This window comes from Centrocercus urophasianus, unplaced genomic scaffold (assembly GCF_019232065.1).
Source record: "Centrocercus urophasianus isolate 14NV4802_14NV808 unplaced genomic scaffold, USGS_Curo_1.0 seq_44, whole genome shotgun sequence".
NCBI classification, from domain to species: Eukaryota; Metazoa; Chordata; class Aves; order Galliformes; family Phasianidae; genus Centrocercus; species Centrocercus urophasianus.
In genome coordinates this window covers 1792551-1808094 of record NW_024885022.1, presented here as the reverse complement: position 1 = coordinate 1808094, position 15544 = coordinate 1792551, and the positions used below count along the sequence as shown (strand labels likewise).

At 37.5% G+C, this 15544-nt stretch overlaps 1 protein-coding gene across 4 annotated transcripts in view; it reads left to right on the top strand.

Annotated features, from left to right (window-relative positions):
- The window catches only part of SUGCT (succinyl-CoA:glutarate-CoA transferase), a 327199-nt gene that overhangs the window by 273958 nt on the left and 37697 nt on the right, over window positions 1–15544 (top strand). The gene's annotated exons all lie outside the window — the stretch shown is intronic.

Sequence of the window (15544 nt, the reverse complement as noted above, 5' to 3'; positions counted from 1 at the left end):
TTCCCACATTAGATCATATTTTCTGCATGAATAGAGGGGGTGTTTTGTGTGTGTGTATGTATGTGTGCACTTTGTATTTGTTCTTTATCACAGTTTTCATTCCACATTTGATCCCACTAGGTTTGGAAATGTGTTTGACCATATTCAGAAGTACTTCTCTAATTTAGATGTGTGTATGTGGAAATAGTAATCCTCTTGTTTCAGTTTCTAACAGAAATGTAATCCTGGTTTATTTATCCAAAATGGAAAGAGTAACAAGGGTTTTGAATTAATTCTTCTTAAGGAAGTGGGCAAAAAAGCCTCGCAGATGGTAGAGAAAGTGTGTAAGGTTTTCTTGTTGCATACAATGTATAATCTATCTTAGAGAAAGCAAATACTCCTTAAGGGGATAGGTTTAACTGCAAGAAGAGGAAGGAGATGAAAGGAATGTTCTAATGTCTGTCAGCAGCGATAGAGAATATTGGCAAGAGAGGGAATTTTTACATAGATAAGCCATAGTATTTCCCAAATCCTCAGTTATTTTTTATTTTATTAAAACTCAAACTGGTGACACTGCACTGAACTAAAATAAATCATCTTAATCTCCAATGATTTGGCATTTAGATGGGATTGTATGAAGGGTTTGTTGTATTGAAGCAGATGGCTGAAATGATGATTGCGTATTTGAGCAGGAAAAGGAGAAATTGTTCCTTTTCTGGCATGGAAAGAGGAGAGACAAGAGAAGGAAAGGTGAAGGACTGCTTGGTGTGAGTGGAGTGGACCCTTTGGTATCACCAGAAAAACAGAGAGTTACCCTGTCTCAAAACTAGATTGCATAAGGAGTCTATTGCTGTTGACAGTGGGTAATGGAATCAATGATATATCTATAGGTTACAGGAAGAAGTGTGTCATCAAGACCTCCAGCAGACAAACTGTTTCTTGATGACTATTTAAATTAGAAACAACTTTGTCTTTTATGTGATTATATTTGAATATTGGGTAAAGGGTAGCTTTACTAAGCTCTTAGTTTCTGCTTAATTGAATGGATTAATGAAGATATTAATGTGAATGTTGGAACTGAGTAAAGTAAAAGTATCCCTCCTTAAAGAGACTCGAGAGACTGATCCCAAAATGAAGTGGGTGACTGTTATTTCTTAATCATATACGCCAGATTTTAATATATATTAATTGGATTGGACATCACTCTTGAAGCTCTTGACAGAAGTCAGACTTGAGCTGCCAAGAAAAGTTGCAAGTGCATTTACATACACTTAGTGAGTGCTTGCTGGCATATTTCAGCTCTGAATGTTGTGACAGACCTCTGTCTCTAGCAAATTGGTTTAGACTAGTACTTCTCTAGGTACTTCCTGGCATTGTGAGTGGCTTCCTATCGTTGAACCCTCACTTGTAGATGCTGCATTTATTGAAATACTATTGTGCCATTTACTTTAATACAGGCTATGTTTGTAACACTGGACTTCATTGATTCATAATCCCTTTTTTGCTTAAATGTGTTTTGAGTACTCCTCACGTGGTTACTGAACTTGATTCTCTTCACCCCTGTTCAGTGCTTTCCCTCTTTCTTTTCCTAGCATGATATACTGCATGCTGATAAGCACATTCTAAGGTACTGGCTAGCTGATGGAACTGGAATGATAGAAGTTGCATTATAAAAAATACTTCCATTCATTCTCTTTAAAATGTGTATTGACGATAAGAGAGATACAGATCTTGTCATTTGATGTGTCTCCTACGTTTCCTACATTCACTGAAAAATGTCTTTAGGATATTGTTTCTCATATTCCTTTAGAAGTATATTGATGTTGTGATATTATTCAAGAACTAAGTTGTTGAATACAGATGCATATTTTTGTCCTATAGTAAATTGCCATATACCATATATACAGTATATGCAATACCTTGAGAAATCCTTGCTTGAATCCCAGAGACCTGGCACTGTACAGCACTCACTGTGTTCTTTGGTAGAACTAATGCATCTAATTGTAGGATTATACCGATGAGTCTCTTCTAGCTCCATCTCTGAGGTCATCAAAGCTCTGAAGTCAAACAAAGCTTCATCATCTTTAGTTCAAGGGATGGCCTCCAGTGACTGGAGCACTCAACTCCAGTCCAACTCCAGAAGAACAGGGGCTGTTCTGACCTTGGTAGAAGGTTGAGCCTGCACAGCAGCCCACAGGGAGCTGAGAGGCGCTAGGATCTTCACAACAGTGCATGCTGGGAGGATGAGGCAGTGAATGCTCAGACTGTATATCAGAAAACTGTTTTTCACCATGAAGGCAGGCAGACAGTGGAGCAGCTTGAGCAGAGAGGTTGTGCAGGCTCTGTCCTTGGTGGTTTTCAAGGAAGTACTTTATTTCACCCGAAGCAACCTGGTCTGACCTTACACCAGAGCTAGGTTTGTGCAGGAGCTTAAACTGGAGAGACTTCTTAAGGTCTTCCAAATGTGAATTATACTCTTAACCTGTAACCAAGCCAGTATCTCCTCACTCAGTTCCACTGGATGTAGCCCTTTCCATAGAGCTTTAGAGGAGAAGGAACATATCTTTGAGAAAATCAGAGATGTAGGGTACATAAAGTACTTTTGAGAGCAAAAATTAATGGAGGGAAGTGTTTCACAGAGTACCACATTGCTGATGATTCTGGATAGTGCAGAGACAGTACAGCTGAGGAACTTCAAGAAGCTTTAGTGTCAGAATTAACCTTGAACACCTTTGCTAAGGAGGAATGGACATTATTACCAAAGCATAGTAGCAAGTGAGTTTGCAGCAGCCACTAAGTAATTTATTCTGAGTTGCTATGTGGAGTGTAATGGATACCAACCCATGCCAATTCTGTAGAAAAAGCTAATGGATGCAGTGCAGTCTTGCCCAAACTTTCTCCATTATAATACATGGTATCTGTTCTAGGAAACTTAAATAATAATATTATCATCTCCTGCATCTAATTATGACTTCTAAAAGTTACCAGTTGATTTTTTATAGTCAAAAGCTGGTTTTCTGTTGTTTGTGTTTTTTTTTTAATAACTTTGAAAAAAATAAATGCATTCAGCTGTACCAAAAAAAAAAAAAAAAGAAAAGAAAAAGAAAAAAACAAACTTGTAGAATTTACTTTATTAACTATTAGGAAAGCCTGTGAAAGGAACCTTCCTTACTTCTGATCCCTTCTAGGCCTTAGTGAACTGGAGATTTGGATATAAGCCCACACTTTGGAATCATCTCTCATCAAACAGGAAATAACATAACTGTAGAAATCATGTAAAACATCAATTCCGGACAAAACAGCTATTCTTAGTTTTGATAGCGTTCATATTCTGTGTTTTCCTTATCCCCATTTCCTGAGTTCCTGTTCTTTGGCCCATGATCTGCATCAAGGATGTCTTCATTGCTCTGAAAGGGCAGTCTTATACCTGGCTTTGCGATTTCCTTTTGTGTTCTTGAGATAATGTGTCTGACCCAGCCTCAGTTAGGAAAAACAGTACAGGATTCCTCCTTGGCATAGCTTTCTTGGACTTAGTTCAAGCAATCCATGTTAATTAATCAATCCACTCAGGAGAACTGTCCCTTTTTCCGGTCTTCTCGTGTCACTGTACATTACAAATATACTATTGAAACAGGAAAGACATTTTTTTTCAGAGATAGGCTTTTCCTGTTGTATGATTCATTAAATTGTGTCATGGTTCCATGGAGACTAATTGCCATCAATCTCTTAGAAGAAATTTTTTGAGGAATTAAACTAGGAAACAAGAAATCTTGTAGGATGTCCTTATAATGCTATGGATTTTTTCCCTAACCTTGTGCAAATAATTTATCACTCTCTGTGTCTCACCTTATTAATCATTTGCAGTTTTTCAGGTCATAATTAATGGCTTTAAATACTTTGAGTTATAAGGAAATGAAGTCCGTATTAAAAATGCTGTTTCTTTGTGTATATATATATGCTTACTTTATCAGTGTAGAAAATAACTAGTTAAAAGTTATTAACAGTGGCATTTCTGTATGTTTGCTCAGCAGATATGTGTGTTAATATACATACTATGTTTTTATATATGTACTGAGGGAAGCTTCAGTAGGGCTTAGATAAGTGACGGAGAAAAGCGACTTCTGTTTGGGAGAAGTTAGCAGGAAATTAAGGAAGTCTGTACTACAATCCATCGTTTCCTGCCTCTAGGAGATCCCACCATATAGCGACAACAGCCACAGCATAAAAAAAAAGAAGCCCAACAATGTTTTTTTTTGTTGTTGTTCAAGAACCTCTGCTTGAACTTCTGATCCTGTCTGCTTCTCATCAGGCTGCTTTTTCGTATGCATCTGTGCGCACGCGTGTGTGTGTGCACGCATGTGCATAACTGATGTTGATTGAAAAATTTTAATTTCACTTCACTATTTATGGCACATTGGAGACCAACAGCTTCACCGGCATTACTGTTACCTCATTCACCTTTTTTAGTCATCAGTGCTGACTGTTTATGTCTTTTACATTCACAGGACTTATTTCAATTTTGAGGAACTCAGGACCGTTACAGGAACTCAGCAGACATGATATACGACAGCTCACTTAGCCATCCTCAAATACTTCAAAAAATCTTAATATATATATAAACAATATATTCAAACTGATTGCAAAAGCAGAAAAGAGATGGTGGGAATATGTTATGGTTTTAGGATTATGATTTAGGTTTTGGATTATGTAGAAAATGTTAGTAATGTTTTTAATGTGTGATACTGTTACGTGGAGTCTTTAAGATTTCTTTTGAGCTATAGCAGAATGAACAAGCCTCTTCATAGCTTTGCTCCTTTGTCACGTGTGCCCAGAGCATTTTTCTACAGTATGTTTTAAAATTTGTTAAATCTGCTGTAGCCACAGAAGATTTTTGTGCCACAGATAATTTCAAAGTTAATTTTTCAAGGGAGGAAAGACACCTCTCTCTTACCTACTTATGGGCTGTGATTATTGGAGTGGATGTCTTTCCTACCAGGCTCAGGGTAAGCACTCACGTGCCACGCACTCGAGTCAGGCATGCTTTGTGCTTCTCAGGGATAGGTTGTCAAAGGTGTTAATATTGTCTCATCTGGACTCTCATCTTGGCAGACCAGAGGTTTTTGAAGCCCCTTCTTAAGTTTTGCACATATGGCAACGTTGGCAAAGTTGTTTTTTTCTTGTTTCACATGTTCCTTTCCAGGACTTGATGCTGTGGTATTGGGAGATGAAATAAAAATACTTCACTGGGAGTTGAGAGCATTTTCCCACCTGGTACCTAATGTAACAAAGTCAAGTGCAATTGTGATTGAGGTTTGGCTCGGTGTTGATCAGTAATTATGCTTCTACCGGAGAATATTTTCTTTATATGTCCGTTGTGTTGCTTTTAAGTTGAACATAGCAGTTCCTTATGGAGAGTAACCTATCACCTTGCTGCTACATGGGAGGAAAAAAGAGGTTGGAATGTTATCTGAATATCCAAAAGAAAGCTCATTAATTTCACTTCGATGGTCACAGTCCTAGAATTCGGCTTTCTTTAAAAGTAAAAATGACTTATTTTTCTCTGTTTAAGCTCGTTTCCCACTTCTTTCCATACAAGTAACAGCAACAGGCCCTCACTCTGTAACAAGCACGACCAGGTGCTCACGGGGCACAAGGTGTGTGATTGTAAAGATAGATCTGCGTGCCTCGTGTGCATTGTAAAACAGCCAAATTACTTCAACACCCATAAATTGTGAGTATATCTTTATGATCTCTAATAATTACTGGATATGAAAAGGAATCCACTGTCAGCTAAAAAAAGTTCGGTTTTATTAAATGCAAAAATATGTTTTAAACATTTAGACAATTTTGCTTAGTCCCTGGGATATGGAGTGCACTAATCCTCGTTTGTGTTTCCTCCATGTTGCTCTGACCCGGGCGCTGCTTCCCGTGAGTGAAAAGCACAATTTGACTGAAGCTGTTTTATGTGAACCAAAACTGAAAAACTTTATGGCCAGCAGTGGCCATCAGATCACGTAGTTTGTGTTCGTGCAGAATTGGCCATGGAATTCCATGAATTCACTTTTTGTGTGTTTGACTGCAGCGGGTCTTATCCACAAGCCCTCAAGAGATGGAGAATTTATCGAATATCTGTTGTTTTCTTTGAATACCTGGTCAGATTCATTATTAAAAATAAACAACAAACTTGCCTTTTTTTTTTTTCTTTTTTTTTCTCCCCCTAATCCAAAGTGCAGCAATTAGTCTTATTTGTGTCTTTCTCACATATGTGAGAGCTTTAACTACTTGTGCTCCCCCTGTGAAAATACTTACATGACAGAAGTCACATCTGGATGACTTTTTGGCAAACAGTGTTGGGTAATTTGCACATGTCTTTTAAGGTATGTTGTGTAAGCAATGTGCAGCAGCCTTGTAACTCTGTCTTTTATATTGCAGTTCTGCACATATGCAGAAAAAAATTGCAGGTGTACAGGTGTATGGAGTAATATTTTTTGCTATCAAAGCAAAGAAGATACTGTACAAGAAAAACTAACAGAAAATGTGAGGGATAGACAGCAGATTAACTGTGTTTTCCCTGCATTTTGTACATCTGATTGAAAGTAATTGTATTTTCTTAATACATATTTTTTTCTGACAAAAAAAAAAATCTTGTAGTTTATGTTTGTGTATCTATAGGATGGGCTGCCTTTGTTTAATTTCAGCTCTATTTGAAATATTTCCTATCATTCCCTTAGGGGTGAGTGTGTATCTTTGTGATTATTGTTTGCTGTGATTGATAGGTTCTTCATGTGCTTTCGATTCCTGAAAACTGCAAGTTTGGCAACACTGCCAGCCTACATGGTGCATTCATTCCACCTGCTGTGAGCTTACCATAGAGTATGAAGAAGCAATCTGGTTCAGACTCCATTCCTGTTTCTTCTCTCTTTGATTTGAGTTTCATAATCAGTACCTAAATTTGATTTAGTTACCTCCTGCTCCAGTCTCTGTTGAGGGTAGTGTTTCTGAGTTGTTTGTATTTGTCAGTGTTATGTGGAAAGAGATGCATTCTGGAGTGAAAAAAGTACAGTTTTGACCGTTGTTTTATGCATTTCCCTCTTGATCTCTTCATCCATTTGTGCTACTAAACAACCATGACGGTACTATCAGGTTTGTTCATATCCTTCTTTCAGATCTCTATTGCTCCTCCCCAACTTGATTCACTTGTTCAGCATCACAAAGCTCCTGCTTCAATTCCGTCGATGCTTGCGGAGCATTTATAGAGATCGAACACTGTATATGAGCACAGTGATTTGATGAGTGGTGCATTTCAGCAGTGGTGACAGACAGTGGGTCACCCCTGCTGGTGCAGATTTTTGTGAACCCAGCATGTAAGCTGGTGAAAATGCATAGCTTGCAATGGTGACAGTGTTGAAGAGTAGTGTTTAGTAGCTAAGGATTTGCTCTATCAATAATTACATTGTGATTTTGTAGCGGCTCTATTTTCCATGGGGATGAATAGAAGCCATTACTTCAACCTAGCATACATGTATTTATGTATGATTATATAGGAACATCCCACATATGTGTATTTAACCTTTTTTTTAAATCTGTAACCTGTAGAGAAAGGCAAATTTTACAGTTCTCTTAGTATGAACCTTGCAACTGTTCCTCTTCATCATGCTTCCCACAGGTCTTCCTTGCGGTATTCTGCCCAAAAATTAATCCCATGTTGGATCAAAATCTCATTTAAAGGGACCATTACTGCCTAAATTAGAGATATGAGGTGTGTATAAGCAGTTGAAAGAAAATTACGTTGATCTTTTTGACTGCCATGCTGCATTTCAAGCTTTTCTATAATTTGCTTTCCAATTTAATCTTGAAAAGTGAGGCAGCATGACTATTTCCAACTCTCAACTACCATTTACATACCTGGCTAGGTAATACTAGCTTGTCTTTCAGGCTATTCTTGTTCAGATTCCTTTTTATCTTAATATAAATAGAAATGATGTGTTTTTTTTTTTTTTATTTTGAGGTTTCTTATCTCTCTTATGTAGCTGATGAAGACACAATTTATATTAATTTGAATCCAACAACCTCTCCCAACTACTCTAAAGCTAGTTTTGCTACATGTGTTGATCAGTTCACCTGAACTTAGAATCATGGAATCACCAAGGTTGGATCATTCAAGATCATCCAGTCCAACCATCCACCTACCAATAGTATTTCCCCACTATGTCCCTTAGTACAGCATCTAAATGTTTCTTGAATGTCTCCATGGATGATGACTCAACCACTTCCCTCAGCAGCCCATTCCAGCACCTGACCACTCTTTCAGAGAAGAATATTCCTAATATCCAACCTGAACATCCCTTGGTGCAATGTGAGGCCATTCTGTCTAGTCCTATCACTAGTTACATGGGAGAAGAGGGCAACCCACTATATCACAGCCTCCTTTCAGGTCAGAGGAATCGAAGGTCTCACCGGAGTATCCTCTTCTCCATGCTGGAACTTCTCTGGATTACTTGAACAGTGAGAAACTCCCAAGAGTTTCTGCAAAAAGCCAAAGGGTTTGGTTTTTCTTCCTGATTTTTATTTAAATGAATTTATTGACTAAACTTGATCTAGATTTGCAAAAACGGTGTTTTTTTAAATTCTGGCAAATAAAATTAACTTCTCCATTCTGTCACTCTGTGTCAAAGATTTAAACCAGGACAGAACAGGTGTGAACTAGTTATTCCAAGGTCTACTGAAAAGATAAGGCATTGGGTCAAGATTCTTTTAGAAAAATGTTTTTGACACCAGGTCTGTTGAGATATGAACAGTGTCTCTGGAGAAGACATAGAATCCCTGTTTCTTTGGGGGTCTGAAACTAGGCTGAATGCAGCCTAGTGTTAAAAAAGGGCATTTTACCTTTATGAAAAGCAGATAATTTTTCTATTAAAAGATATTGACGTCTGAATGATTTTTAAAATTTGTGCCAGTTTATTGCTTTAAATTAAAGTTGTTTCAAGACTGTGAGCATGACAGGCCAATAAAAGTTTTAAATTGACTTTTGTGTAAGTTCTTCTTGGGTTTTGAACTGGATGCAGAGATGAATGAAGTCTGAGGCTCTCAGATTAGAACATGCTTTTAAATATTCTTTGCAAGCTGTTTTTAGAAACAACACGACATAAAATCAGATGCAGTTGTGAAGAGAGGCAGTCCAATTTACAAAGAAATATGGGGCAAACAAAATTTCAAATCTGAGCATGCACAAATATAATTCCAGTTGCACAGTCCTAACTTGCAGGCATGGAAAACACAACTGCATGCACACGTTTGCTATTCCCAGCTCAGGAACATAGACATAATTATGCAAGCTTGTATCAGTTCATGGCAACTTGATGTTAAGAAATTACAAGATTAACAGTAAAAAGGTGCACTGAAGTGATTTGTGCTGCACTGACTGTGAGATTTAGATTACTATGTGAGTAAATCTGTGTTGAAAACTGTTGGAGCACCCTGAATTCCCAAGTTGTATCTGGGAGTTTTTCTCTTTCTCAGGGAACAAGGTAGTTACATTTTTAGTTGAGCTGAAGACTTTTCCTTTGAGCCAGGTCAAGTTCTGGTAACATCATGCAGCCATTTCTGCTTTGCTTTTCTGTCCATGCAGTCTGTTTTTCAGTATGATTTCATGTGTGCTTTGCCTCTTGGGACATAAGGCTTTGTGGAAGTGCTTAGAATGTGTCACAAAAAAATCTCTTTGCAAAGCCGATTGCTTTCTTCAGAGTTATATTAGTGGTTTATATATTTGATCATGTGAATGCGCTCCTTACTATTTTGGATGTTCAAGCCAGGTGTTTATGTGATTAAATGAAGAGTGTGCTGTTCTGTTATTTCCTTTACATGGGAACTTGTTTGGAAATCCAGCCTTCACCACCTAACAAATAACATATTAGGGATCAGTCAGTTTGACAAAGGAGGCAAGCAATCCAGTTCTTATGTTTTTACATTTATTCATAGCTGGGGAAATGAAGAAGATAAAGCAGAGCATAGTTTTTCATGTTGTTAGCATATTTACTTCTGCTGTCTTCCTGGTTAGCTAGATAATGTTTAGAGTTGTAATTCCTGATTTTTACCTCCAAATTTTGGTTATCAATATTCCCTGAAAATCCACTGTATGATTTAATAGTTGTTTTATTTTGAGAACGAATGTGTATTATAATAGTCTGTATCTCTGTTTCTCATTTTTGCTTGGATTTCGTGAGAGAAAAGATCAGAAAGTGTTGAAATGTCCTTTTGTCATTACAGGTTCAGGTATCATGCTGTAGCCTTCACCAGTTCTGAAAGGGTGTTTTAAGAATTTGTGGATGAAGTGTAATTTCACTATAGTTGTATAGCAATTTAGATCAGAAGATAACATTTTAACCTGTCATTATTTTTCAAGTACTTCTGTACTTGTCTAGACTGTAGAGAGAACTACTCAGTAAGGGGAGAAACAAAAGAAGAAAGTGAAGGAATAGATCAGAGACATCAGCCCATTTGGTAGAAAACCCTTGATGTCTTGAAATGAAGCAACCACCTTTTAAGAATCATTATTCTGTCCTGTTCAGTGTCTGACAAAATGTTGGCTAGTGTGGAAATACCTTGGAAATTTCCTTCAGTTGATCTTAAGGAAGCAAGCAATACCATGTTTACTGCTTCAATATGACTTTTAGATTCAAACTGTTAATCTATTGTTAAAAGTGTACACAGCCAACCCTGCAGGACACATACAGCCATGGACAGCTAGTAATGTGGCCCCGTCTGACATTGTGCTGGACACATCCTCTAATGAAATATAGATTTTACCCTTATAATTATATCTTGCACCTGTGTAATTCTGCATGAAAGTATATTATATATCATTATAGAACATAACAGTTTTGAAACCTATGGAGGTCATTTGCTGTGAGTGAAAAATTAGGCAATACCATTGCGTAAGATTTACCAAGGAGGATTTAACAGTTTCACCCTTTGAAATATCTAGTATATAATGGTACTGTTAGTATGTGAAAAGAAAGCTAAGCCCAGGTAATCTCACACTATTCCTTTGTAGAATCTGTTTATCCTTGAGTAGTATTTATTTTGAATTACAATCAGCTGTGGTATGAAAGACAGGAAAAAAACATTATTTATTTATTCATAAGCAAGATTTCAAATACTGGGGACCATCAGGGAATTTGTGTGCTCTGATGACTTGCGGAAATTATCTTGTTGAAGAATGTTGTGGATAATTTTCAAATTAAAGATGAATTAAACAAATTCATCTTTAGCTGTCTCATTTAAAACAAAGCGTGAAATCCTCTGCAAAAGTTCTGTGTTCCTTTGGAAGACTTAGATTCTGTTTTCAGGAGTTTTGTTCTAAATTTAACTTGTTAGAAGAGATAATTGGAAATCAATTAAAGTGTATCATATGTTATGGAACCTAATACATGCAAGACAATGTAAGCATATCAATTTGTGGTACATTTTACAGTACTTTTTCTGCTAATTGTAAAGAGATGGTAAAGGGATCCAGTTTGGGAGGTTATTTAGAAAGAGATAAGATCAAAAATTATACCATAATTTAATAAATTCCCCTTTCTTTCAGTACTTCATGTCTCTACCTGAAGTAGTTCAGTGGTTCAAATTCTACTTCTGCATTTGAGTCTAATTATTACCACCCCTTATGCCACATAAAGAAATAAATCCTACTCCCATTGATGAGTGCATTTGTACTATTACTCTGGGGAGGAAGAACTGTATAATGTTTTAATAATCGTACTGGCATAATAGCTAATTTCCACTTCACTGCTGCTTTTAGCTACTGAACTAGTAATTCCTGTGGGCCAACGACACTGATCTAGGCAGGAATGCAATCATACTTATTTCAGAGGTCATTTCTAGGTGCAGATGTAATTTGGTGTGCAACTCACACAACCTTTGAAAGACTTACGACCTTAGGTTGTATGCTATCTCCTTCCACAAGTCTTATATTTCCAATCTTTCCTAAATACTGCAACAGTGGACTGTAATGACTGGGGCATGCTGACAGAGAAAACTGTTTTGTCCTGAACTTCAAGACATAATGGACATACAGGTCATTCACTGTTGGTGTTCTCCCACTGGTAACATTCAGCCTGCAATAAAATACAGGATGATTGAATAGTTGCACATCTATGTAGATGTAAGAGAGCTGTGTAATAGGAAAAAAGGCAAATTATTAAGACAGTGTACATTTGCCAAAGCCACAGCATTGACCACTTACCACACAGGATACGGTGTGAAATTTTATTTTCCAATGCTATTGCATCTATTTGGCAAAAATGATAAAGTATATTCAGCTAGTTCTTCTTTCCTCTATACTTCTGATTTATAGGTTCAAAGGATGGTTATAAGACATATGTTGTGGACCATGGTTATGTTATACTCACAGTGCTGAGGATTGTTGTGTGTGTGTGTGTTTGTGTGTGTGTAAAGAAGCAAAATTACTACTTTTTTAAATTACTAGTTTCTTGTTCCTTATTTTGTTTCATGTTATTTGTGTATTACAGCTTGCTCCTCCCTCCACCCAGGCTTCTCTGGCACGCTCTTTTTCAGTTTGTCCCAGGCATCAGTAATGAGGGCACATGCCTTCCACATATTTATACTCTAAAGGAGATCCTTGGCATAGGAAGTGCTCAGAGTGCCATGTACGCTTTGGATCAGGTGAAATTAATTTAACATGAAGGGATATAATCCATCCACCTCACTACCGAGAGTTGCTTCTTTTTTTATTCACTGTAATTCTGAAATATCTTCATTTATGTCATTCTTACCTCTCATGTCAACCTGTCTGTCCACTCAGCTCCTCCCAGAATGATTTCCTAGCAAGGGAGAAGATTTTCTTACTGGCTTTGATGCTGTATATTTCTTCTGGCTTTAGTGTTCTGGACATATACCACAGCCCACATCAGACGGATATCTGATAAGAGGAAGGCTTTGGTGAAACCTCTGTTGTATGCTGGTTCTCTGACACACTGGAAATGGCACTCTGAACTATGAAAACATCCAGTCCGGGCTGGTTCATAGAAACAAAAACCATTATTCTTTCCCCTACAGTCATAATGTGTCCAAGACCAGCAGAGGTTAAGAAACTGGGTTTGTTTGGCAGATGGTTCTTGTTATTCTGCCAATTAAGTCAACAATAGGTATTCATAATCCTAGGGAAGCTTGGAGGTCATAGAAATTACAGAGTGTACAGAATAGCTCATGCACAAATAGCTGAAAAAGAAAGCGATCTTTTGGGGATTTTTTCCCGTCCTTTTATTCTGCTTGTCCTAGAGGCTGTCACCAGTCAGTAACATTGTTCATTGAGTTTTCCCATCGTTCTGGCTGCAGTGCTTAAGGTCCTGAATAGCCCAGACTGTGTCTCATTGTTGCAGAGATGTTCTTCTGCAGTTTGTTTTATGCTCTGCTTTCAGTGCTTTGTATAAGTATGAAAATATTTTTTCTTGGCAACTAGTTTGAAATAGTGGTTGGAGTGCTTGTGATATTCAGAGAGAATGGGCAGCCTCTGTGGAATAAAGAGCAACTGCTGTGGAGCGGCACATAGCGTAATGCAGGCTTTTGTTGCCTCGCCAGTGTTGCATGTATGAGCTGGAGCAATTCATTAGATGCTGACTTTCTGGCCTTCTCCAGTATATCCTTGCTGAGCAAGGCATGGAGCTGGTCAAGAGAAACACTGATCTCAGGAGGAAAAAGAGATCTGGGGGAATCATCAGTACTGCTGATGTGTACTGTGAGAGTGTGTACTTGTAGCTGGGATATTAATTGCAGTTAAAGGATATCTGCTGGTAATTCTCTCAGTACAGTGCATTGGACTTTACAAATAGGAGGTGCTCTCACTTATTATCCCTTCTGCTGTAAAGAACACTACAACAGAACAACAACTGTCAATTGGGTGAGACCAGCATCAAGAATAAAGCATAGCTTCAGGACAGCTAAGGATAGAAAACAAGTGCTCGTGGGGCCATAAGAAGCCATACGCAGTTGTGTAACTTGTTTAGAAACCTGAATTTGCATACAAAAAAAAAAATCCTTACTCAGGCATAACAGCACTAATATGTACTCAATAAAACATTGATTGGAAAGAGTGAAAATGAGAAAGCTGTGATAAATCTTTATTGTCACTTCTGGTGAAAAGCAAAAGTAAATGAGATGTTCTTTGTCCCAGTAGAACCTAAAATACTGTAACATCTGACAGAAGGATTTAAATACACTGTGACCCCAGAAAGAATGTGGCTGTGTTCTCATCCCAACCCAAGAAACAAAAAGGAGAGTAGGTGCCTTGCCTGGCAGCTGTATGCTCTGGCATCTATATGTACTTTTAGAGATATAAAACACTGCTTAATGAGAGACAGAAAAATATATAGGCAAATGATTTCAGCATAGAGGAGGAGCTGCTGAAAGAAACATATTTAAGCCTTGAGAAATTTCTCAAAATGGCAGGGGTATCTTTCATGAGATAAACAGTTCAGAAGACAGAAAGAAAATTGTCTGGCTCCTAGGAAAATGTGCAGAAAACAGAGTGTAAGCAACACATAGCTCACTCGTGTTGCAGCTATCACAGGAAACAACAAAAAATGCAGTAATAGAGATGGAGAAGACAAAGAGTACAGTTAAAAGAAAGATGTCTCCTGACTTCCTCACGTAGATTCAGAGGAACTCATTGTACCATGGAAGACGGATGCCAGCCACTCTGTTTATGTTTGGAACTACACTATCAGCTGGTTATTGGTCACATTCATGTGTAGGAGTAGGGTGAGATACTCGTGATGCATGTGTGAATATTTCAAGTTGAAGAGAAAGAGAAAGTTTGCTATAGTGGAACTATGACATAAAGTTGACAAATTTACTAAGAAAAGACATCATTATATCTATTAGATCTTCGGAGAATTACTCAGATGCCTAATTAATGCTGTGGAAAATTTGGAGTAAATGGAGGATCTTCATTTAGCCAAACCACTATCTTTGTAAAGCAGTTGCTGCTTATCACCATCAATGTAGATTGTACTGTCTAATCTATCATCTGTTTAACAGTTTGTGATGCTGAGATTGAGTTTTACTATGAATAAATGAGTCCTTGAGCAGTATGACAACACTGACCACGCTTTTTGTAAGATAATCACCTGGTCTGCATGTTTATAACTGAGTCTGGAAGGAATACTTGGACAGGCATCTAATGACAGAGTTATTAAAAATGAAGGATATGACAAAAAGAGAGCCAATGTCACTATGTCAAAAGCAGATTGAAAGTAGACACACAGAACAAAAAAACCCACAAAACTGTGTTTTTCTCTGTTAGCTGATATCTTCAGAGTCTGAAAAACACTCAAAATAAAAGGAGTCCAATCATTTTAGAGACGGTGGATTTCTAGAATAGAGACCTTTAAAGCTGTTGGGAAAACCAAAAAGCAGAGATAGTTCCTTCTCTGTAGGGCAGCTAAAGCAACACTGTTTTGTTCTGAAGGAGATTGAGAACAGTAGTAATGCAGATCAAGCAGCATGGAATATTTGTTTGAAGATGAGATATATAAAGGAAAAAACA